Raw genomic sequence first — 26579 nt, forward strand, 5'->3', positions numbered from 1 at the left:
GACTGGAAATATTGCAGGATCACCGAGTTCCTGTTGTCCATCTCCTCTTCTTCTGCTTCCTCGTCTTCACTGTCCACTGGCTCCACAGCTGCAACAACACCGCCATCTGGACCATCCTCCTGCAGAAAAGGCACCTGTCGTCACAAAGCTAAGTTGTGAAGCATACAGCAGGTCACAATGATCTGGCACACCTTCTTTGGTGAGTAGAATAGGGATCCACCTGTCATATGGAGGCACCTGAACCTGGCGTTCAGGAGGCCGAAGGTCCGCTCTATAATCCGCTGAGTACGCCCATGGGCCTCATTGTAGCGTTCCTCTGTCCTTGTCCTGACATTCCTCACTGGGGTCAGTAGCCATGACAGGTTGGGGTAACCAGAGTCACCTGCAAATGGCGAGGGACAACTGTTAGACACACACTAACCTGTAGGGATATCCCCAGACAACCATTCCCAATGACTTGCTTCCAGGTGCTCACCTTATAGCCACACACGGTGCCTCTGGAGTTGGCCCATCACATAAGGGATGCTGCTATTCCGGAGGATGTAAGCGTCATACACTGAGCCAGGGAATTTGGCATTCACATCGGAGATGTACTGGTCGGCCAAACACACCATCTGCACATTCATGGAATGATAACTCTTCCGGTTTCTGTACACCCGTTCACTCCTGCGGGGGGGACCAAGGCCACATGTGTCCCATCAATGGCACCTATGATGTTGAGGATATGTCCCAGGGCATAGAAGTCACCTTTCACTGTAGGCAAATCCTCCAGCTGAGGGAAAACGATGTAGCTCTGCATGTGTTTCAGCAGGGCAGACAACACTCTGGACAACACATTGGAAAACATAGGCTGGGACATCCCTGATGCTATGGTGACTGTTGTTTGAAATGACCCACTTGCAAGGAAATGGAGTACTGACAGCACCTGCACTTGAGGGGGGATTCCTGTGGGATGGCGGATAGCTGACATCAGGTCTGCCTCCAGCTGGGCACACAATTCCTGGATTGTAGCACGATCAAGCCTGTAGGTGATGATCACATGTCTTTCCTCCATTGTCGACAGGTCCACCAGCGATCTGTACACCGGAGGATGCCGCCATCTCCTCATATGTCCCAGCGGACGGTGCCTATGAAGGACAGCAGCGAGCACAGAGTCAACCAACTCAGAGGTACGTACCAACAGCTTACACAGAACACGAATCCTAATCAGAAATGTGCCCTGTATGAGTGTTGAGGCAAGGCCTAGGTATGTGTGACGCAGTTAGAAATTAAGACATGTGGGCCCCTAAAATGGCGGCTGCCTGACCTGTAAAGTGGGACAATGGGATGTGAGGTAACTGTGCTGGCGTTGTACACTGTCGCGGTAGGCGGTCGAAGACCGCGGCGCAATTCTGCATTGGTTAACATTGGACCCTATGGGTCGCAGGGGCCAATGAGAATGTACGCCGGCGGTGACAGTACGAACCGCCGCGGACGTGACCGCCATTTTCTATCTGTTCAATCACACGATACCTGATCTTCGACAGGAGAGGACCTACACTGCAAGTGCTGCTGTGACCTCAGTCTGGAAGAGACAATGGCTTGTGCGTCTGGGGAAAGGGCCCCTGCCTTCACATCGGAGGAGTTGGAGAAACTCGTGGATGGGGTCCTCCCCCAGTACATGCTACTCTCCGGTCCTCCAGACAAACAGGTAAGTACACTGGCAGCATGCTGTATGGGCTATGCCTGTGTGGACTGGGGTGGATGAAAGTTGGGTGGGGGGGAGATTGAGGCGTGCATGAAACGACGGTGAGTGCATGTGCCACATGGCAAGGGTAGGGATGGGGGCCAATGACTGTGGCGGTGCAGTTGGTAATAACTTTTCTTTTCTCCCTGTACAATTCATGTAGGTCAGCGCCCACCAGAAGAAGGATGTATGGCGTGGCATCGCCAAGGACGTTCATATCCTGGGGGTTTACCACAGACGGAGCACCCACTGCCGTAAGAGATGGGAGGACATTCGCGCCGGAGCAAGAAGACGGCGGAGGCCCAGCTGGGGATGGCCTCCCAACATGGGAGGGGTGCTGGTTGCACCATGATCCCCCTGATGTTCAGGATCCTGGTGGTGGCATACCCAGAGTTGGATGAGCACTTGAGGGCATCACAGCAGCCACAAGGGGGTGAGTACACTCTCATTCTGCTGATTTTGCGCGCAGTGGAGGTGTCTGGGTGGGGGAGGGGGGCAGTGGCTTTCCCTAGGCCAGGGCGAGTGTGCTAGTTAGGTCTCCTTCTTCTGGCAGACCCTGTGGCACCCCACCCCACCTGTGTACACTGCCAAGTACACCTAATCATGCTCCTGTGTCATCTATGTGTGCAGATGTCGGCCATAGCCTTGTAGGCCATGTCCCAGGGATTGAACAGTGGACTCCAAGTGCATGGCGTAGTGCAGGGGGCTTCTGTGTCTGTCGTGTCCGCCAACGGTAGCGGTAATGCATGCACTCAACATGTCTTTCTTCTGTCGACGGCGAGGGGAGCTCCATGGCGGGGACAGGAGCTGAGACCAGTGATACGGACTCGTCCTCTGATGGGAGCTCCCTTGTGGTGGCGGCAACATATGTGCCCCCCGCATCTACAGGTACAGCCGCCACCCTCCCTACCAGCACCACCCTCCCAGCAGCCCCTCAGCCTTTGCCCCATGCCCGCTCACCGAGGAGGGTGGGCATCACATTCGCCCCAGGCACCTCAGGCCCTGCCCCAGTCACCCCTGCTGCCCTCAGTGAGGAGGCCATTGACCTCCTCAGGTCCCTCACTGTTGGGCAGTGTACCATTTTGAATGCCATCCAGGGTGTAGAGAGGCAGTTGCAATAAACCAATGCATTTCTGGAGGGCATTCATTCTGGTCAGGCGGCCCTTCAGCGCGCTTTTCAGACTCTGGCCTCAGCACTGATGGCAGCCATTGTCCCTGTTTCTAGCCTCCCCCCTCCAACTTCCTCCACCCAGACCCAATCCCCTCTACCTCAGCCTATCCCAAGCACACCTTCAGACCAGCATGCACATACCTCAACACACAAGTGAGCTCTGCCAAACATAAGAACCACACATCCCACAGGCACTCACGCAAGCATCACACACATGCAGACACACCAACATTCACTGCCTCAACTGTGTGCCCCTCCTCCTCGTCTCCCTCCTCCCTCCCAGTCTCGTCTACACTCACACCTGCATGCACTACATCTACAGCCCCTACTTCCATCACAAGCACACACACCACCACACCCCGCTCACGTGCAGTCACCACCCCCACTACCATTCACACGTCCCCTGTGTCCTCTCCCAGTGTGCCTGTGACGCCAACTCCCAAGATACACAAACGCAGGCACACACCCACCTCACGACAGCCTCCAGCGCATGCACCTTCACCCAAAGTCACCAAACGAACACCTCCTACAACCACTACCTCTTCCTCCACTCCCAAACCCCCTCCAGCTACCCGTCCCAGTGTCCCGAAGAAACTTTTCCTGTCCAACCTTGACCTCTTTCCCTCACCTCCCCCACGCCGTCAGTCTCCTAGTGCCCTACTCTCCAGGTCCCAACCTAGCACGTCAGCCACAACATCTCCGGGACCTGTGGTGCCTGTAGTCACCGGAATCTGGAGTGCACCGGCCACCAGGGCAGCCAGTGTGGCACAGAGCCACAGCACGGACAGTCTCCCACCTGTCAAACATCAAAAGTTGGCCAGTGCCCGGTGGGAGAGGGGGAAGACTCCAGTCACCAAAGCCACTCCCAGGGGTACAGTGTGGAGTCAGCTGCGACACCTTCCAAGGTGGGGAAGGGCCACAAGAAAGTCTGAAAGTCTGGGAAGAGCAGCACGGCGGAGAAGACCGCCATCATCCCCGCTGCCCAGGAGGCCATCATCCCCACTGCCCAGGATGCCACCGCCAGCACCAGCCTAGCTGCCCAGGAGGCCACTTCCAGCACCAGCCCTGCTGCTCAGGAGGCCACGGCCATCATACCCGCTTCCCAGGAGGCCACCGCCATCATCCCCGCTGCACAGGAGGCCACCACCAGACCAGCTGCCCAGGAGGCCACCTCCAGCACCAGCCTTGCTGCCCAGGAGGCCACCGCCAGCACCAGCCCTGCTGCCCAGGAGGCCACCACCAGCCCCGCTGGGACAGACAGGACTGCCAGCACCATCCCCGCTGGGACAGACAGGACCGCCAGCACCAGCGCCGCTGGGACAGACAGGACCTCCAGCACCAGCCCCGCTGGGCCAGACAGGACCGCCAGCAGCTGAGTCACTGGCAAGGACACCGCCGCCACAAGCACCGTGAACAGGACACCACTGCCACAAGCACCGCTGAACAGGACACCGCCGCAACAAGCACCGCTGACAAGGACACCGCCGCAACAAGCACCGCTGGCCCATAAGCGCCAAGGGCACTGACGCTACTGAGTCCGTCACGAGCAGGATGAAGCACTCTGGGCACAAAGCCCCCTCCAGAACCAGTGGAGAAAGGCATCCACTACCTCTGTCCTTGGCAGGATGAAGCACTCTGGGCACAAGGTCCCCCCAGAACCAGTGGAGAAAGGCATCCACTACCTCTGTCCTTGGCAGGATGAAGCACTCTGGGCACAAAGCCCCCTCCAGAACCAGTGAAGAAAGGCATCCACTACCTCTGTCCTTGGCAGGATGAAGCACTCTGGGCACAAGGCCCCCTCCAGAATCCGTGGAGTAAGGCATCCACTACCTCTGTCCTTGGCAGGATGAAGCACTCTGGGCACAAAGCCCCCTCCAGAACCAGTGGAGAGATACATCCACTACCTCTGTCCTTGGCAGGATGAAGCACTCTGGGCACAAATCCCCCTCCAGAACCAGTGGAGAGATACATCCACTACCTCTGTCCTTGGCATGATGAAGCACTCTGAGCACAAAGCCCCCTCCAGAACCAGTGGAGTAAGGCATCCACCTGAGAGACTGTGGCTTTGCACTCCACAGGATATGGCAGTGGGCAATCGACCCACTGTAGAGACGTGACCGACTGTGGCTTTGCACTCCCCAGGATATGACAGTGGGCAAACCACCCACTGTATAGACTTGAGAGACTGTGGCTTTGCACTCCCCAAGATATGGCAGTGGGCAAGCCACCCACTGAAGAGACTTGAGAGACTGTGGCTTTGCACTCTCCAGGATTGAACAGTGGCCATGTGGCCCCCTCGTGGATTTGGCGTTGTGCACTCAACCGGCTGAGGTGCCCCCCCTTTCTCTTCCTCCTGAGGTGCCTGTTTTATTGCTATCTGATGCCCCTGCAGTGTTCTCTCCGTCATGGTCGGGGATTGAGTGTGGGCCTCGCCCATGCCGTGTGGGCCCAGTGTTCCACGGACTTCAATGGAGCACTACCTGGACTACTATTCTTGGTGTAAATATTTGTTAATGGTGTATATATATTTTTGCGTCCTGGATTTTAATAGATTACATTGGTTACACTCATTTGCTTTTGTCTTTGCATTCTTCCAGCGGGTTTGGGGGGGTGTAACTCTAATGTATCATGCTGTATTAGTGTGTGTGTTGTAGTGGGTGAGGGTGGAGGTGTTGCGTGTGTGTGTCCCTGTTGTTTCCCTCCCCCTCCCCTGTGTCGTAGGTGTACTACTCACCATTGTCTTCGCCGCCGGCATTTGGCTCCTGGTAGAGGAGCAAGAAGATGAGCGCTGGCAGGATGTGCAGCTCGGGTTCCAAGGCGTCCAGATTCCTCGTGGGGTGTGTAGAGGTGAGCGTTTTCCCTTCGGAGTCCTGTTTCCGTCGTGTTTTTGTCCGCGGTGAATCCGCCTTGGAAAAGGTGGCGGATTGGTAGGTTGTGATACTGTGGGCGGTACATTGTCCTCCGCCTGTCTGTTGGTGGTGACCGCCAAGCTGTTTGTTTGTACCGCCATGGCGGCCGCAGTGTTAAAGTGGCTGTCTTGGTTGGCGGTTTCCGCCACGGTCGTAATTCAATTTATTTTACCGCCGGCCTGTTGGCGGTCTTACCGCCGCTTTAACACCGTCCGCCAGGGTTGTAATGACCACCCTAGTCTTTGGATCAAAACCTGGACAAATAATTACTATGCTCTGGGCATTGTGATCACTTAACAGAGCAGCTGTCGGGCCTGCACACCTGAATATACTCCAGAACCCATGTCTGGCATTTAGTAAAGTGTGCCCCCAAGCAAATCACCTGCCCTAGCATTGGCCAATAATTGTTGTTGCCTTTGAGTAATGTCCACTTGAACCAATGCTTGCTTTAGAACTTCTGTAGGAATCTGGGGCACGTATTAACTTGTTGACTGAGCTTGTGGCATCCTCATGACTCATACTGGGTGTGGTCAGGTACTGCAGCCTCATGATTCAGACTGCGTGTGGCCAGATGACTCAGACTCAGTGTGACCAGGTGCAGCAGGTATTTAAAGCAACACCAGTCTTGAGGTGATTGCTTGCTGTCAGAGGTCTTCAGATGCAGAGTGGGATTCTCAGCTCCTGCACACTGGTTACTGGATCATCTATTCCACAGCCCAGCATCATGGATGCCAATCCTAGAAAAGAAGAGATCAAGAAGATTAGCATCATAAAAAGCGGTAATGCGCTGCTTGCACTTGAAAGGCTTCTTACTGGTTACCTTGATAGTTGGGCAGGGCGCACTAGAAGGGCATGTTATCAGTGTGCTTGGTTACTTAAATATTTGCCGTTTGTCGAAAAATAACGGTCATTGTTGTTAGCTTGCAATGATAGTACAGATTTGAGTGCATGTTGAGCAATTGTTATTTTAATGATGTACTATGAACATGATTGTTGTAGTTGAATTTTATGTAGTTTTTTTTTAATACAAATCGCTGCCTATGATAAAGAACACTCACTGCTTTGCACATGCAAGTTTCAAAACCTGTCGCTGTGATGTAACAGTGATGACACCAATTACATATGAAAGTGATATTTAGTATATCAACCCTATTATCTCAATGTGGTTAAAACACTGAACTGTGCTCTTTCTGATACTAACATGCTGCACTTATTAATTTCTGAATATTTGAAAAATGAATACTTAAGAATTGATTTTCATTCTTTATTGCCTGTTATATGTCTTTGTTTGTGAGTGTGACAGTGTTTTAGAAAGTCTCATCAAGACGAGTAAGATGTACACTGAATTTCTGGAACACTTTAGGTAGATCTTCCAGTGGGGCCACATTGACTTGGGAGAAAGGTGGAAATACATGTAGATAGTATACAACGGAAACATTGTATCTGGTTGCAGGTTCCATGCTGCTTCTTGAAGATCCCTAGGGAAAGGGGAGAGCCATTAAAAGCAGTAAAGGGGACAGTAACAGGTGTAACTAGTTTGTAGAAATGGGTGAAGAGTAGTTTTAGTATATTGGTTACATGAAGTGTTATTTGACCAATGTTTAATTCATCATAGGAGATATCTGCTCTTTGAAGACCACCACTAGCCATCCTGATCCTGCCTGGGAATGTCCGTGTTTCTTTCTGATCCATTTTCTTTCTCCTGGAATGTTCCTGTGCCAATCACGTACAAGTAAGTGGGAGGCATGCAACATTTAGGTGGAGTTGGGAGCAAGCAACTTGGGTCAGCATTGTGTCTCCGAGGGATAGACAGCTAGTGCTTGACAGTAAGGCATGCTTTAAGGCATGCTTTAAAATTCAAAATCAGAGAGCTTAAAGTTTTTGTAGCTAGAATAAAATCTATTGTTTTTCTAGACTCTCTACCCAAAAAGGTATAATTGAAAGGAGCTTGTGGCACACTAACCTCATTGGCAAAAAAACTGGTTATAATTAAAAAGTAGATTATTTAAACGTTCACTATTCCCATCATGGCCAAAATAAGTTACATCTTAATCAGTATGATCCACATTACCATACACTTCTGTTGCTGAGAATAAGCAGAGTGGAGTATTGTAATCACCTCTTTTCCATTTCACACAATAATCCTCTCCTTTTGTAGAACTCATTGCCTCCAGATCATTTTCCAAGCTTTCAATTACAGACAGCTTTTCCCCAGTAAAGATGTTGGTGTAAAAATTAAATATATAAAGGCATGTGTTCCTCGCCATTTTGAGGCCAATAACCTGGTACTTAGGAAAGTCCAACTTTTAACTATGCTCTCTCCCAAGAATTAGAGTGGAGACAAAAGTAACTTGGCCCCCTTTTCCCTTGCCCACCATAGTAGATGACGCAGGAGCATGGAATGTGGTATAAGCAGTGATATGGGAACAAGGTTAATTTTAATAGGAATTATAAATTACGTAGCTGCCCCAACAAATGGGCTTACCAGCGCTACTCACCAAAACCAATGACCAAGCCTGGAAAACAGTAAAAAGAATAACGGATCTCTAATAGGGAAAGAGTGAGGTTTTGAACTGTTGCCAAATGGCTCTGAGTATTTTTAAGCTCAAGGGGCAAATTGTTTCAGTGGGCTGGGGCTAGTACTTGAAAACAGAGGCCACTGGGATTTTTCCTCTGGAACGTGGAACTGAGCTGAACTCGTTTGAACTGAGCCGAACACAATGCTCTCTTAGGGAGATAGTGCTGCATTAGATCAAACAAAATGGAGGCGCCAGAAGTATTCATGATCTTGTGTGCCTTGGTGAGAGCCTTAAATTGGATGTGCTTCTCAATAGAGAGCCAATGAAGTTTGTGAAGCAGTCCTAAAGCAGGGCAGAACTCGGGGAGAGAGAACAGCAATCTGGCTGCTGTGTATTGGATCGATTGTAATCTCTTTAGAGCAGATTTTGACCCATGTCTCCTGGGGACAGATAGCCAATCTTTATTATTTATCTTGCTCCTGATACCTGCTATATTCAACAAAAACTTATGAACCTGATTAAGAGTAATGTTGGGATTACTTGAGACAGAAGGCCTTGTATTGCAAGAAGACTGCTAACATGATTCATGCAATTGTCCAAATGTGAAACAGTACTGAATCCTAGCTCTGCTTTGGGACTTGAAAACTGAGGATTATTTAGCATGGGACATTTTCTAGTTGCATCCCTTAGTTGAAACTGTAGAACCAGTAGTGGTACTATCAGCCAATAATCAATCCATCTCATCCATTGTTCTCAGTGCAGAGAAACCATTCATAGTAGAAACTCTGAAACATGATTATCGTCACTCCTTTTTGTAATCGGGGGGCAGCAACACTGGTGCTAAACACAGCTCTTTTGAGCATGTCAAAGGCCTCCTTAGTCTGGAGTCCACATGAGTCTCTAACCTCTTTTTAGAAGTGAGTTCTGTTAGGAGATCCACAATGGTCCCAAAATTCTCAACAAACCTTCTATAATGCACAGTCAGACCAAGGAAGACCCTGACCTGTGTCTGGGTTGTAGGAGCAGTCCAATCCAATATGGTTTGGATTGTAGCCTAGAGAGGTTGTACATGGCCTCCACCTACAAGCTGACCCAGGTACACAACTGAACTCTGCCTTTTTTATACTTACTGACCTTAATAGCCAGGCCTGCCTGCCGCAAGGCCTAAAGCACTTCCTTCAGGTGGCTCAGGTGATCCTCCCAAGTGGAACTGTACACAACTATACCATCCAGATAAGCTGCACTGAACCACTCCAGACCAGACAGGACAGGGCATTCATTAAGCAAAAGGGCATTACTTTGAACTGGTAATGTCTCTCTGGTGCAGAGAATGCTGACCTCTCCTTTGCTCCTTCACTTAGGGCAATCTGCGACTAGCCTGAAGTCAAATCAAAGGTACTCATGCACTTGGCAGCCCCTAACCTATCAATAAGCTCTTTGTGATTGCATTCAGTCCTCTGTAGTCCACACAGAACCTCAACTCATTCTTTTCCCCTGGGGATTGGGTTTGGGTACCAGCACTGCCGGACTTGCGCATGGACTGTCAGATGGCTCAATTACTCCCAATTCTAGCATCTCAGCTACTTAAGCCTTAATACTTAATATTGGCTCTGACCTGGTCAGACAACCTTTACAGCTTACTTTTGACAAGTAGGCTGTCAACCAATGTCAATGCCAAACAACAGTTCAAAGGGACTGAAGCCAACTCCTTTTTGTGGAATCTTCCTGTAGGCAACAGTAAGCATGGTAGGAGAACATCATGTCTCCTCCTGAGCTTGTCAGACAAACTATTGATCATTCCCCTCAGGGTGTCAGGGTGTTATTGAAATTTTCAACCGGACCATTAGTCTGGGGATGATAAGGGGTGGTGAACTTGTAGGTAACACCACATTCATCCCACATCACCTTCAGATAGCTGGACATGAAATTTGTGCCCCTACCTGAAACAGTCTCCTTTAGGAAACCCACTCTGGTGAAAACCCCATGTAGGGCCCTAGCCACTGAAGTTGCGGTGACTGTTCTGAGGGGAACTGCTTTGGGGGTACCTGGTGGCATGGTCCACTACCACCAGGATATACCTGTTCTCAGATGCAACTGGTGGGTCTAGGAGACCAACAATGTCTATCCCCACCCTTTCAAAGTGAGTCCCAACTGCTGGCAGTGGTACCAATGGAGCCTTTGGTTTGCCACCTGTCTTGCCACTGGCCTTGCAGGTAGCACAGGATCTGCAAAACTCATTCACTTTGGCAGACATGTCGGGTGAATAAAAATTGTTCACCGACCTGTTCCAAGTCTTATTCTCACTCAAATTCCCTGCCAAGGGGATGTCATGGCTTACAGTAAGGAGGAATTTTCTATACTTTTGAGGTACCACCAACCTCCTGGTGGATCCCTCTTTGAGGTCTTGAGACAAAGTAGATAGGACTCCCTCATCCCAGTACACTTTCTTTGATCCACTTACATCACCCTCTTCTTGCGTATAGGCAGTCAGCCTCAAGCTCTCAAGAGTGGTACACTCTCTCTATCTCTAACAAAACTCCTCTCTGGTGGGTCCCCATGTTCTTTTCAATTCTGCCAAGTCGGGCAGATCTTACAGGGGGCGAACACCACCCTCAGAGGTCAGATCCTGCTGAACCTCTGGAGTTCCCTGGGTTGGCTCACCAGACCCAGTACTCTTTCTCTTGTCATTCGATACTGGCCAAATATTTCAGAATCCAAGTGTCTAGCATTTCCCTGCTGAGCAGCCTGTGGCCTGGTCACAACACATAACCACTCAGGGAGATCTAGCATTCTTACATGGACCATTCTCTCTACCTCTGACCAGTAAGAGTCTTCAAGATCATATCCCAGTAGACACTCGACTGGGAGTGCAAGAAACACAGCTACCTACTTAGGGCCTGTCACACCCCCATTCCAAACTCACTATTGCCATGGGATGGAGTTTGGTTCTGCTGTCTACATAGGTTACCTGGTGGTACACATCAGGTATAATCTGATCTGTATAAACTAGCGTCTCTGTGACTATAGCCACACTGGCTCCTGTATTTCCCAGAGCCTCAACCTCAGTTCTTTTGATTCTAGGCCTCTGCCTATACCTATCCATGCTGGGAAGCAATTTGTTCTGGGTTGCAATTTCCACCTCATGCATAGACACTAAGGACACCTCTGTTAACCCCTTTACCATCTCTGGGATAATCTCCACACCCACACCTACATTAGTAATCCCTGTGGACTCCCCACCAGTGGGAGGCTCCAATGTGCAAACAGCATCTCCTCTTTTCTGTCCTGGCAGGTGGCAGTCAAAACACTTGCCTGCCTTCATTAGGCCATGAAACATTCCTGCCTTTGTAGGATCAAAATCTGTACCCAAATATCCCTTCTTATTAAAAGTCCCACCCTCTTGTGCGGTTTTTTTGTGGGCCTTGTGATGATTCTTTCTGTTTTTGATCTTCTGCTTCTTTCCCTTGGGCTTTCCCTGTCTTCCTTCCTTTTGGTCACCTCCATGGTGTTGATTAGGCACCCAGGTTCTCACCAACTCATCAGCTGTCTATCCCAGTTCCCTGGGACCAGACAACTTTGAGTCCACTAGATACTGGCATAAATCCTCTAGTCCTCAATGGATCAGGATGTGTAGAATCAACTTGTACAGCCCATATAGCTACTCACTTGGTTACTCTTAATCCAGCCCTCTAGTGCCTTCACTGAGACATCTATGAAGTATATCCAGGACTGTGTGCTCATCTTCTGGGTGTCCCTGAACTTTACCCTGTATTGTTCTGGGGTCAAACCAAAATTCTTGACCAAGCATTTTTTTATGTGAGAGTAATATTTTGTCTCATCCCCCCGAAGGATCAAGAGTCTATCCTTCCCAGCTATTTGAATCAGTTCCCACAGAAGAGAACCCCAATACTTTGAGTGGACCTCTTGCATCTCGAGGGGCCTCTCAAATACAGTCAACCATAGGACAGGACCGCCAGCAGCTGAGTCACTGGCAAGGACACCGCCGCCACAAGCACCGTGAACAGGACACCGCTGCCACAAGCACCGCTGAACAGGACACCGCCGCAACAAGCACCGCTGAACAGGACACCGCCGCAACAAGCACCGCTGACAAGGACACCGCCGCAACAAGCACCGCTGGCCCATAAGCGCCAAGGGCACTGACGCTACTGAGTCCGTCACGAGCAGGATGAAGCACTCTGGGCACAAAGCCCCCTCCAGAACCAGTGGAGAAAGGCATCCACTACCTCTGTCCTTGGCAGGATGAAGCACTCTGGGCACAAGGTCCCCTCCAGAACCAGTGGAGAAAGGCATCCACTACCTCTGTCCTTGGCAGGATGAAGAACTCTGGGCACAAAGCCCCCTCCAGAACCAGTGAAGAAAGGCATCCACTACCTCTGTCCTTGGCAGGATGAAGCACTCTGGGCACAAGGCCCCCTCCAGAACCCGTGGAGAAAGGCATCCACTACCTCTGTCCTTGGCAGGATGAAGCACTCTGGGCACAAAGCCCCCTCCAGAACCAGTGGAGAGATACATCCACTACCTCTGTCCTTGGCAGGATGAAGCACTCTGAGCACAAAGCCCCCTCCAGAACCAGTGGAGTAAGGCATCCATCTGAGAGACTGTGGCTTTGCACTCCACAGGATATGGCAGTGGGCAATCGACCCACTGTAGAGAAGTGACCGACTGTGGCTTTGCACTCCCCAGGATGTGGCAGTGGGCAAGCCACCCACTGAAGAGACTTGAGAGACTGTGGCTTTGCACTCTCCAGGATTGAACAGTGGCCATGTGGCCCCCTCGTGGAATTGGTGTTGTGCACTCAACCGGCTGAGGTGCCCCCCCTTTCCCTTCCTCCTGAGGTGCCTGTTTTATTGCTATCTGATGCCCCTGCAGTGTTCTCTCCATCATGGTCGGGGATTGAGTGTGGGCCTCGCCCATGCCGTGTGGGCCCAGTGTTCCACGGACTTCAATGGAGCACTACCTGGACTACTATTCTTGGTGTAAATATTTGTTAATGGTGTATATATATTTTTGCGTCCTGGATTTTAATAGATTACACTGGTTACACTCATTTGCTTTTGTCTTTGCATTCTTCCAGGGGGTTTGGGGGGGGTGTAACTGTAATGTATCATGCTGTATTAGTGTATGTGTTGTAGTGGGTGAGGGTGGGGGTGTTGCGTGTGTGTGTCCCTGTTGTTTCCCTCCCCCTCCCCTGTGTCGTAGGTGTAGTACTCACCATTGTCTTCACCGCCGGCATTCGGCTCCTGGTAGAGGAGCAAGAAGATGAGGGCTGGCAGGATGTGGAGCTCGGGTTCCAAGGCGTCCAGATTCCTCGTGGGGTGTGTAGAGGTGAGCGTTTTCCCTTCGGAGTCCTGTTTCCGTCGTGTTTTTGTCCGCAGTGAATCCGCCCCGGAAAAGGTGGCGGATTGGTAGGTTGTGATACTGTGGGCGGTACATTGTCCTCCGCCTGTCTGTTGGTGGTGACCGCCAAGCTGTTTGTTTGTACCGCCATGGCGGCCGCAGTGTTAAAGTGGCTGTCTTGGTTGGCGGTTTCCGCCACGGTCGTAATTCAATTTATTTTACCGCCGGCCTGTTGGCGGTCTTACTGCCACTTTAACACCGTCCGCCAGGGTTGTAATGACCACCCTAGTCTTTGGATCAAAACCTGGACAAATAATTACTATGCTCTGGGCATTGCGATCACTTAACCGAGCAGGTGTCGGGCCTGCACACCTGAATATACTCCAGAACCCATGTCTGGCATTTAGTAAAGTGTGCCCCCAAGCAAATCACCTGCCCTAGCATTGGCCAATAATTGTTGTTGCCTTTGAGTAATGTTCACTTGAACCAATGCTAGCTTTAGAACTACTGTAGGAATCTGGGGCACGTATTAACTTGTTGACTGAGCTTGTGGCATCCTCATGACTCATACTGGGTGTGGTCAGGTACTGCAGCCTCATGATTCAGACTGCGTGTGGCCAGATGACTCAGACTCAGTGTGACCAGGTGCAGCAGGTATTTAAAGCAACACCAGTCTTGAGGTGATTGCTTGCTGTCAGAGGTCTTCAGATGCAGAGTGGGATTCTCAGCTCCTTCACACTGGTCACTGGATCATCTATTCCACAGCCAAGCATCATGGATGCCAATCCTAGAAAAGAAGAGATCAAGAAGATTAGCATCATAAAAAGCATTAATGCGCTGCTTGCACTTGAAAGGCTTCTTACTGGTTACCTTGATAGTTGGGCAGGGCGCACTAGAAGGGCATGTTATCAGTGTGCTTGGTTACTTAAATATTTGCCGTTTGTCGAAAAATAACGGTCATTGTTGTTAGCTTGCAATGATAGTACAGATTTGAGTGCATGTTGAGCAATTGTTATTTTAATGATGTACTATGAACATGTTTGTTGTAGTTGAATTTTATGTAGTTTTTTTGTGATACTAATCGCTGCCTATGATAAAGAACACTCACTGCTTTGCACATGCAAGTTTCAAAACCTGTCGCTGTGATGTAACAGTGATGACACCAATTACATATGAAAGTGATATTTAGTATATCAACCCTATTATCTCAATGTGGTTAAAACACTGAACTGTGCTCTTTCTGATACTAACATGCTGCACTTATTAATTTCTGAATATTTGAAAAATGAATACTTAAGAATTTATTTTCATTCTTTATTGCCTGTTATATGTCCTTGTTTGTGAGTGTGACAGTGTTTTAGAAAGTCTCATCAAGACGAGTAAGATGTACACTGAATTTCTGGAACACTTTAGGTAGATCTTCCAGTGGGGCCACATTGACTTGGGAGAAAGGTGGAAATACATGTAGATAGTATACATTGGAAACATTGTATCTGGTTGCAGGTTCCATGCTGCTTCTTGAAGATCCCTGGGAAAGGGTAGAGCCATCAAAAGCAGTAAAGGGGACATTAGCAGGTGTAACTAGTTTGTGGAAATGGGTGAAGAGTAGTTTTAGTATATTGGTTACATGAAGTGTTATTTGACCAATGTTTAATTCATCATAGGAGATATCTGCTCATTGAAGACCACCACTAGCCATCCTGATCCTACCTGGGAATGTCCGTGTTTCTTTCTGATCCATTTTCTTTCTCCTGGAATGTTCCTGTGCCAATCACGTACAAGTAAGTGGGAGGCATGCAACATTTAGGTGGAGTTGGGAGCAAGCAACTTGGGTCAGCATTGTGTCTCCGAGGGATGGACAGCTAGTGCTTGACAGTAAGGCATGCTTTAAGGCATGCTTTAAAATTCAAAATCAGAGAGCTTAAAGTTTTTGTAGCTAGAATAAAATCTATTGTTTTTCTAGACTCTGTACCCAAAAAGGTATAATTGAAAGGAGCTTGTGGCACACTAACCTCATTGGCAAAAAAACTGGTTATAATTAAAAAGTAGATTATTTAAACGTTCACTGTTCCCATCATGGCCAAAATAAGTTACATCTTAATCAGTATGATTCACATTACCATACACTTCTGTTGCTGAGAATAAGCAGAGATGAGTATTGAAATCACCTCTTTTCCATTTCACACAATAATCCTCTCCTTTTGTAGAACTCATTGCCTCCAGATCATTTTCCAAGCTTTCAATTACAGACAGCTTTTCCCCAGTAAAGATGTTGGTGTAAAAATTAAATATTTAAAGGCATGTGTTCCTCGCCATTTTGAGGCCAATAACCTGGTACTTAGGAAAGTCCAACTTTTAACTATGCTCGCTCCCAAGAATTAGAGTGGAGACAAAAGTAACTTGGCCCCCTTTTCCCTTGCCCACCATAGTAGATGACGCAGGAGCATGGAATGTGGTATAAGCAGTGATATGGGAACAAGGTTAATTTTAATAGGAATTATAAATTACGTAGCTGCCCCAACAAATGGGCTTACCAGCGCTACTCACCAAAACCAATGACCAAGCCTGGAAAACAGTAAAAAGAATAACGGATCTCTAATAGGGAAAGAGTGAGGTTTTGAACTGTTTCCAAATGGCTCTGAGTATTTTTAAGCTCAAGGGGCAAATTGTTTCAGTGGGCTGGGGCTAGTACTTGAAAACAGAGGCCACTGGGATTTTTCCTCTGGAACGTGGAATGACTGCTCGTTTGAGCTGAGCCGAACACAATGCTCTCTTAGGGAGATAGTGCTGCATTAGATCAAACAAAATGGAGGCGCCAGAAGTATTCATGATCTTGTGTGCCTTGGTGAGAGCCTTAAATTGGATGTGCTTCTCAATAGAGAGCCAATGAAGTTTGTGAAGCAGTCCTAAAGCAGGGCAGAACTCGGGGAGAGAGAACAGCAATCTGGCTGCTGTGTATTGGATCGATTGTAATCTCTTTAGAGCAGATTTTGACCCATGTCTCCTGGGGACAGATAGCCAATCTTTATTATGTATCTTGCTCCTGATACCTGCTATATTCAACAAAAACTTATGAACCTGATTAAGAGTAATGTTGGGATTACTTGAGACAGAAGGCCTTGTATTGCAAGAAGACTGCTAACATGATTCCTGCAATTGTCCAAATGTGAAACAGTACTGAATCCTAGCTCTGCTTTGGGACTTGAAAACTGAGGATTATTTAGCCTGGGACATTTTCTAGTTTCATCCCTTAGTTGAAACTGTAGAACCAGTAGTGGTACTATCAGCCAATAATCAATCCATTTCATCCATTGTTCTCAGTGCAGAGAAACCATTCATGGTAGAAACTCTGAAACATGATTATCGTCACTCCTTTTTGTAATCGGGGGGCAGCAACACTGGTGCTAAACACAGCTCTTTTGAGCATGTCAAAGGCCTCCTTAGTCTGGAGTCCACATGAGTCTCTAACCTCTTTTTAGAAGTGAGTTCTGTTAGGAGATCCACAATGGTCCCAAAATTCTCAACAAACCTTCTATAATGCACAGTCAGACCAAGGAAGACCCTGACCTGTGTCTGGGTTGTAGGAGCAGTCCAATCCAATATGGTTTGGATTGTAGCCTAGAGAGGTTGTATATGGCCTCCACCTACAAGCTGACCCAGGTACACAACTGAACTCTGCCTTTTTTATACTTACTGACCTTAATAGCCAGGCCTGCCTGCCGCAAGGCCTAAAGCACTTCCTTCAGGTGGCTCAGGTGATCCTCCCAAGTGGAACTGTACACAACTATACCATCCAGATAAGCTGCACTGAACCACTCCAGACCAGACAGGACAGGGCCTTCATGAAGCAAAAGGGCATTACTTTGAACTGGTAATGTCTCTCTGGTGCAGAGAATGCTGACCTCTCCTTTGCTCCTTCACTTAGGGCAATCTGCGACTAGCCTGAAGTCAAATCAAAGGTACTCAGGTACTTGGCAGCCCCTAACCTATCAATAAGCTCTTTGTGATTGCATTCAGTCCTCTGTAGTCCACACAGAACCTCAACTCATTCTTTTCCCCTGGGGATTGGGTTTGGGTACCAGCACTGCCGGACTTGCGCATGGACTGTCAGATGGCTCAATTACTCCCAATTCTAGCATCTCAGCTACTTAAGCCTTAATACTTAATACTGGCTCTGACCTGGTCAGACAACCTTTACAGCTTACTTTTGACAAGTAGGCTGTCACCAGTGTCAATGCCAAACAACAGTTCAAAGGGACTGAAGCCAACTCCTTTTTGTGGAATCTTCCTGTAGGCAACAGTAAGCATGGTAGGAGAACATCATGTCTCCTCCTGAGCTTGTCAGACAAACTATTGATCATTCCCCTCAGGGTGTCAGGGTGTTATTGAAATTTTCAAACGGACCATTAGTCTGGGGATGATAAGGGGTGGTGAACTTGTAGGTAACACCACATTCATCCCACATCACCTTCAGATAGCTGGACATGAAATTTGTGCCCCTACCTGAAACAGTCTCCTTTAGGAAACCCACTCTGGTGAAAACCCCATGTAGGGCCCTAGCCACTGAAGTTGCGGTGACTGTTCTGAGGGGAACTGCTTTGGGGGTACCTGGTGGCATGGCCCACTACCACCAGGATATACCTGTTCTCAGATGCAACTGGTGGGTCTAGGAGACCAACAATGTCTATCCCCACCCTTTCAAAGTGAGTCCCAACTGCTGGCAGTTGTACCAATGGAGCCTTTGGTTTGCCACCTGTCTTGCCACTGGCCTTGCAGGTAGCACAGGATCTGCAAAACTCATTCACTTTGGCAGACATGTCGGGTGAATAAAAATTGTTCACCGACCTGTTCCAAGTCTTATTCTCACTCAAATTCCCTGCCAAGGGGATGTCATGGCTTACAGTAAGGAGGAATTTTCTATACTTTTGAGGTACCACCAACCTCCTGGTGGATCCCTCTTTGAGGTCTCGAGACAAAGTAGATAGCACTCCCTCATCCCAGTACACTTTCTTTGATCCACTTACATCACCCTCTTCTTGCGTATAGGCAGTCAGCCTCAAGCTCTCAAGAGTGGTACACTCTCTCTATCTCTAACAAAACTCCTCTCTGGTGGGTCCCCATGTTCTTTTCAATTCTGCCAAGTCGGGCAGGATCTTACAGGGGGCGAACACCACCCTCAGAGGTCAGATCCCCCTGAACCTCTGGAGTTCCCTGGGTTGGCTCACCAGACCCAGTACTCTTTCTCTTGTCATTGGATACTGGCCAAATATTTCAGAATCCAAGTGTCTAGCATTTCCCTGCTGAGCAGCCTGTGGCCTGGTCACAACACATAACCACTCAGGGAGATCTAGCATTCTTACATGGACCATTCTCTCTACCTCTGACCAGTAAGAGTCTTCAAGATCATATCCCAGTAGACTCTCGACTGGGAGTGCAAGAAACACAGCTACCTACTTAGGGCCTGTCACACCCCCATTCCAAACTCACTATTGCCATGGGATGGAGTTTGGTTCTGCTGTCTACATAGGTTACCTGGTGGTACACATCAGGTATAATCTGATCTGTATAAACTAGCGTCTCTGTGACTATAGTCACACTGGCTCCTGTATTTCCCAGAGCCTCAACCTCAGTTCTTTTGATTCAAGGCCTCTGCCTATACCTATCCATGCTGGGAGGCAATTTGTTCTGGGTTGTAATTTCCACCCCATGCATGGACACTAAGGACACCTCTGTTAACCCCTTTACCATCTCTGGGATAATCTCCACACCCACACCTACATTAGTAATCCCTGTGGACTCCCCACCAGTGGGAGGCTCCAATGTGCAAACAGCATCTCCTCTTTTCTGGCCCGGCAGGTGGCAGTCAAAACACTTGCCTGCCTTCATTAGGCCATGAAACATTCCTGCCTTTGTAGAATCAAAATCTGTACCCAAATATCCCTTCTTATTAAAAGTCCCACCCTCTTGTGCGGGTTTTTTGAGGGCCTTGTGATGATTCTTTCTGTTTTTGATCTTCTTTCCCTTGGGCTTTCCCTGTCTTCCTTCCTTTTGGTCACCTCCATGGTGTTGATTAGGCACCCGGGTTCTCACCAACTCATCAGCTGTCTATCCCAGTTCCCTGGGACCAGACAACTTTGAGTCCACTAGATACTGGCATAAATCCTCTAGTCCTCAATGGGTCAGGATTTGTAGAATCAACTTGTACAGCCCCTATAGCTACTCACTTGGTTACTCTTAATCCAGCCATCTAGTGCCTTCACTGAGACATCTATAAAGTATATCCAGGACTGTGTGCTCATCTTCTGGGTGTCCCTGAACTTTACCCTGTATTGTTCTGGGGTCAAACCAAAATTCTTGACCAAGCATTTTTTTATGTGAGAGTAATATTTTGTCTCATCCCCCGAAGGATCAAGAGTCTATCCTTCCCAGCTATTTGAATCAGTTCCCAAAGAAGAGAACCCCAATACTTTGAGTGGACCTCTTGCATCTCAAGGGGCCTCTCAAATACAGTCAACCATTTGTCAATATCATCCCCCTCAGTATACATTGGAAGTATTCCCATGGGGAGCCTAGGGCACCCCTACCCCCCTTGGGTGTCTCAACACTTTCTTCATTGTTGCTTCCACCATTCCTTCTCTCTTCTTCCCTTGCCCACATCTTCTTTTCCAGCTCTAGTTTCTCCTTTTCTAGAGCTAAGGCTTCCAACTTAGCCTGAAACTTTCTCTCTGCAAGAGACAGTTTGGGTTCCCCTAGGGGAGAGCTTGCCCCGCACCCCCAGCTGAGAGCATGTACATAGTACTAGAAGTGGTGGACATGGTGTCATCCTACCCCTCCAGGTGGAGTTCATTGGAGGGGTTACCTTCTCCATGCCCTTCATTCTTTGGAGCAGTCTGTGCCCAGGGGCTTTCTGGGACCTAATAAACTCAGCCTTCCTGATCTTGTTGTTATTACCCCCTTGACCTACACTGACCCCTAAGCTCAGTCACTTTGAGTTTGTTCAGTTTAGCCAGATCAAGCTCTATGGTATCCCTAGTTTTGGGTCACACAAACTTCACAATCAGAAATAGAACAAATTTGGAAAAATAAAAAAAAATGGATCAAAATCAGTTGTAGTCTAAATTTTTACAAATCCACAAACACAAGTTTTGTTCAATTTAGCAGATTTGTACTGCTCTTAACTCTCTTTACTGAATGGTCTAATTCAAACACAAGTCCACGTCCACACCGCTGAACACCAATTATGTTGGAGGTTGGCTATTAGGAGAGGTAAGTACACACCTACCACTAGCAATGACCCCCAAAGACAGTGTTAGACTCAGTCAAGGTCTCAAAACATTAGCCCCTGGCTCAACCCCTGGTAGGTTGGCAACAAGCAGGCAGGCTGAACTGAGGAGACAGGTATGTAAACCACATAAATACACAAATTTAGTAAATAAAGTGAGGTACAATACATAATAATAATCCCACACCAATTTATAAAAGTAATACATTTTTGTATCTTTAAAATGTCACCAAAATAACAAAAATACAATAGAGGGAACCAGAGATAGGAATGTTTAAACATTAAAAGTAAAACTAGTGCTTAGAAGCAAATAGCACTTAAAGGGAACGTTGCACTGGACCAGGACACAGTCAAGAGTTCCAGCCGTGTGCACTGTAATACTTTCACACTTACTACCTTAAGTGTTTCTTGATACAAGAAAGGGGCCCCAACTCCAACAAAGGTTTCAGAATCTCTGAGGTGCTCCTTGGGATGTTGGGACTACAATTTTCACAGTGCACCTGGCCAAATCCTTACAAGTCCACTGGACTTACTCCAGGCTGGGGGCTTTTGTGGAAGTTGGTGCAGGGAAACTCTGTTAACCTGTTGCTTCAGGGAGTCTACTCCTGAGTCTTTATGAAGCAAGGCAAAGTCCCTTGGGCTGTGATTCCAGGGTGCAACAGGCACAGTCCTTAAGTGTGCAGGCCTCTGTGTTGCAAACCAGGGTTTCAGCAGGACAGTCCTTCTTCCTTTCTTGGGTTGAGGCAGCAGATCAGAATTACAATGCAGATAAGCCACTTTTATTCAATCATCGTTGGGAACGGTCATCCTTGTTCAGTGAGCTGAAGGGTGCCATCCATAAGTAAGAAAACGTCCTCCAAAGTGTGTCATCTTCTTGTTCCATAATTCACTGCACTTTTACATTCCAAAATAGATGATTTTCCTCCAGAGGAGTAAGATCTGGCTAAACCAACCCATTGGTGTGGCTCATTTCCATGAACTCCCCCTCTGGACATCTGAAAATTACTTTCCTAAGCCTGCTATCAATTTGTGGGGTACAGGAGTTAGAGGGAAGGCCTGGCTTCATTCCTTTCTGATTGGTACCCTTTGGAAGCCTTAGCTTGATTCACCCAGAACCCTTCTTGGCCTGGCTTCACCATCTGCCTACCTCCCTCATCAGATAATGTCTGTCAATGCAGGCCACTAATCACCTCATCAAAGCAGCCTGGCTGTTGGAAAATGGATTATTGGTAAGGGTAGGTAAATACCTACACTTAACAATAGGCCAATAACCCCCACTAGGTTCAGTTAGGTTTCAATAAATTAACCCCAGCTCACCCCTTGGTAGCTTGGCAACAAGTGACCAGGCTTAATTTAGGAGTCAAAGCATAAAGCATTCAAGTATCACAAACAGTAATTAAATAAAGCACTGGAAACTGTTTAAAGATCCAAAGCCAATTTATAAACATAGGAAATATTTTGTAGCTTTAAAATGACACAAAAACCAATAAAATCGGATAAAGGGAATCGGAGATAAGACTTTTTAAAGAATTAATGTTACTGCTTAGAAATAAATAGCGCCAATCTGGTCATCTGGTCTCACCTCGACTGGGCAAAGTCAAAGTTTAAGGCCAACGACGATGGAGCCCTGCTCAGCTACAGCAAGCGTGAGCCCTCCATCAAAAGTTTACCTTCCGACTTAGTTGTTTTCTTGAAGATTTTCTTCAGCAGGACTAAGTCGCCAGTCTAATCCAACCCCCTGGAGCCCTTCTTCAGATAAGCGTTGCAGGAGCCCTCAGTGAACATTTCTACATTCAGAATTAGATGATTTTTTTAAATGAAAATCCTTCAACCGGGGCAAACTTGAATATTGATCCGACATTCATGGAGCCCTCTTCGGATACACTGCCTGGAAGGTCCAGGTCAACTTTCTACGTTCGGACTTAGTCACTTGTTCTGAGATTTTCTTCACCAGGACGAACCTGCAAGTCAGGCCGGATCACAGCTGAGGCAAGCCAGCTAGAGTTGCTGTGGCAGGTCGGTCCCTTTATGGAGCTTTTTTTTAAAATGTCCAGAACTTCTCCAAACCTCTGGATCATCTTCCAGAAGGTCTTTTAAGGTTCTTTTGGTGTCCACAGGGTGCAGTCTATAACTCCCAGAATGCACATGGCGCAAACTCCAAATTGGCCACTTGACAGTGGTCTGCTGGTCTTCAGGAATTGGTGCAGGGGACTCTATTTATCAAGTTTTCACCTGTAGCAAACAGCGAGTCCCTCCTTGAACCAGTTGAAGCCAGGCAAAGTCCTTCTTGTGGTGAAGCCCAAGTGTGCAGCTGGTACAGTCTTTCTGAGTGCAGTGTCCAGGTACAGGTCAGAGGTCCAGCAGGGCAGTCCTTCTTTTTCTGATGTTCTTCCTTGTAGGGATCTGAGGTGTGGGTGCAACTCTGTCAGTTTCATCCTTGCTCCTGGGTGAAACACAGGGGGGTCCTGGTTCTCCAATCAGGGGCAGGGTCCTTCTCCCTGTGATGACCACTTCCTGGGAAGTGTGGCAAAAATCAATCCCAGGGAGCAACAGTCCTCAAAAATCCATCATGGCTGAAACTGATTTTTGGAGATTACATCTGGTTGAGCCCAACTACTGGTGTGGCTAAAAATCATAAACACACCCCTCTTCTAATCTAATCAAGGGAGCACCTAATTGTCTGGGTTTGTAGGATGTGAGGGAGGTGCTGGGTTGCTCCAAATGTCCTTCCCGGCCTTTGAAGACCAGTTTAGCAGCCCTTCCCCCTTCATGCTTCTGCTGAGAGGGGTTCTCTTACCCCAGGCACATCTCTTTTTGTTCAGGCCACTTCACACCTCATCAAGGCAGCCTGGCCAGGCTGCCAGAGGTTGGCCAATCAGAGAAGGGCACTACAGGGCTGAAGTTGGCAACTTTTTAGGTATAGTTTAAAACTCTTTACCTAAACAAGTTATATTAAATCAAACTATTATTAGTTGTGGGATGTATTATAGCAATTAATTTGATACCAGACTTGAGGAACATGACGCTTATGGGGACTTTGTAAATTAAAATAAAGTCTATGGGTTCACTACATATGCTGGGGTCCCTAAAACTTGCATGCCCTACCATATACTAGGGACTTCTAGGTAGGTTAATATTGCTAATTATAATTAGCCTAATTTGCATATCCACTTTACACAGAGTGTTGGCCCTGGGACTGATAAGAAGTACCCAAAGCACAGCCAAGAGTCAGTAACCACCGGTATCTGTCAAAAAGGTTTGGGGGTGACTAGGGCAAAAAAGAAGAACTTTCCTACACTGGCTAATCCTGTTAGGACTGACCAATCAGGAGAGGCCACTAGCAGCCTACTATTTGGATTACTGTGAAGAAAGTCTTGTACCTTCTTTTCTGTATAAGTTATGATAAATTCAACAATTGCAAATTGTTATAGTTAGCCTTACTGTTCATTTTGAGTCCTTTCATGGTATTTTCATCTTTTTCTTAGCAATATTTAGACTTATAAAAATATTTCCATGACAGCCCATGGAGCCACCTTTCACAGTAGTGGAAAATTAAAGGTGCAGTTTCCCTCACCAAGGGATATAAAACATCTTTATAAAGTCCCTGCTTTTAGTTACATGACACTCTACCCATGGGGCATCTAGGGGAGACCTTAGGGGTGACTTATATGTACAAATAAGGTACATTGTTACATTGGCAGTACTTTTAATTCCATACATTTTACATTTTCAAAACAGTCTGCAAGGTAGAGATGACTTTAAAAAAGACAGCAGTCAAACAGCAGTGCACACTCCAGTGCAGGAAATCTCCTAGGCCTCTAAACTCCCCTGCCTACTATATGCTAGGGTCTTATTGGTAGTTGATTTCCCCTAGCCCTATTATCTACTAGGGACTTACAGATTCTGTCCTTGCCAATTGGAATTATAACATTGTGGCATTTTACCATATACCCTTTATTCAGAGCACTGGCCCTGGGCCTAAGCAGAGCCCAGGGCACAGTCGGTGTCAGTTACCATCAGTATCAGTCAGAAACATTAGGGTACAGATGCTAAAAGGGTGGCTTTCTCACAGCGTGGCCTCGCATGGCAAATGTAAACTTGTTGGCTAATAAGAAACTGCTTAATTTAAGAAGAATGGGATGAAGGCACCGTAGGATTAGAGTGACTCCTCAGGTATGTCACACTCAGCAATTTGTCCTCCATCTTCAGCAGACACTCTCACCCCAACTTTGTGCCATGGGCTCAGATAAATGGCCTCCAACTAAATCATCGTTTGCGAATAGGGGTGGTGTTCACCTGATGGGTCATTAACATTTTCACTTCCTATATCATATTTAGACAATTGGTAGAAATAGTTTCACCAACCTATAATCTGGATAGCAATGAGGTCAACAATTTTTCAAGCAACGCCTCCACACCCTTTATGGCAGTCATACATGTATTTGTATCTGAGCGAGGATTACTTAGAACATATTTAGAGTTCTTTTTATCAGTTTGGATGCACTGTGAAGACTTGTCTTCCCTCTGTATTTCAGCCTCTTAAAGTTTCAGCATTTGCTTTCCTTTTTGTTTTTAGCAGGAGCGTGGTATCAGAGGCAATTCTTGAAGGAACTTCAATCCTTTGAACTTAGTGGGTCACACAGTTTTAAAATGGCATTGCCAGAGTTCCTCTTCTCACTTCAGGATGGTTCAACAATGGTATTTGGGGGAAAAACAGTCACTTCTCTCACTGATTGTTGTGCAGTTGCCAGTCTCTCCTCGGCATTACGCATTTCCCCTTCAATCGCGCCCATTGTGTTTGTTAAATAAGCAGTAATAGAGTTTTGTGTTTTACCTGGTACACTGTCAGAGTATATGTCCAGCTTCCTGTTGCCTATTTTAGTGACTGGAAAAGAGTGTCTCAATACCGAGACCAAATAAGGTGGCCCAAACCAACATCTGATGGGCCTAAATGGGCCTACTTTTGGCCCAGATTTTGTGCACGAAACCAGGCGTGTCCCATGCACATCCCATGCTGCTGGAGCTGTTGGCTGCTCTTAAGCACTAGCTCGGTGCAGCTGATCATCCTTCTACCTCCTGACGTGCAGAGAACTATAGATGATGGCCTCCTGGAGCCCTGACCCTTGATGAGGGTCTCAAATTAAATGCGTGTTTAGTTTGAAGGGACATCTGTTGTGCGTCAGTTGTTCTGTAATAGAGACAAGATGTGGTAAATCAGAAAAATGGAGAAGTAAATGTTGAGAATGACAGTAAAGATCCTTAGATTTAAGAAGTATGATGCAATGGTGGTGCAAGCCTCTCGTAAATATGGCTGCAGGAACTCAGACAGTGACCTGATCTCAATATGGTCTTCACTGGGGACAATCAAAAGGGCTGTGACAAGGAAGAATTTGACTGGAATTAATGAAAATTACTGGTAAGTGATCATGCCATTCACTTCCAAGCTTTGTGTTGGTCATAGACAGGACTTCACGGTACAGTTGGAAACTTCGAAATCTGTTTACTATTAGTTCAGATGGTTGTTTTGTAAATGTTCCTGGTACAGCTATGCAGGTGGATACTTTTTTTTCCATTTTTCCAGTACCATTTTTTCCAAAGTCCATTAGAATGC

This window comes from Pleurodeles waltl, chromosome 9 (genome assembly GCF_031143425.1).
Source record: "Pleurodeles waltl isolate 20211129_DDA chromosome 9, aPleWal1.hap1.20221129, whole genome shotgun sequence".
Classification (NCBI taxonomy): domain Eukaryota; kingdom Metazoa; phylum Chordata; class Amphibia; order Caudata; family Salamandridae; genus Pleurodeles; species Pleurodeles waltl.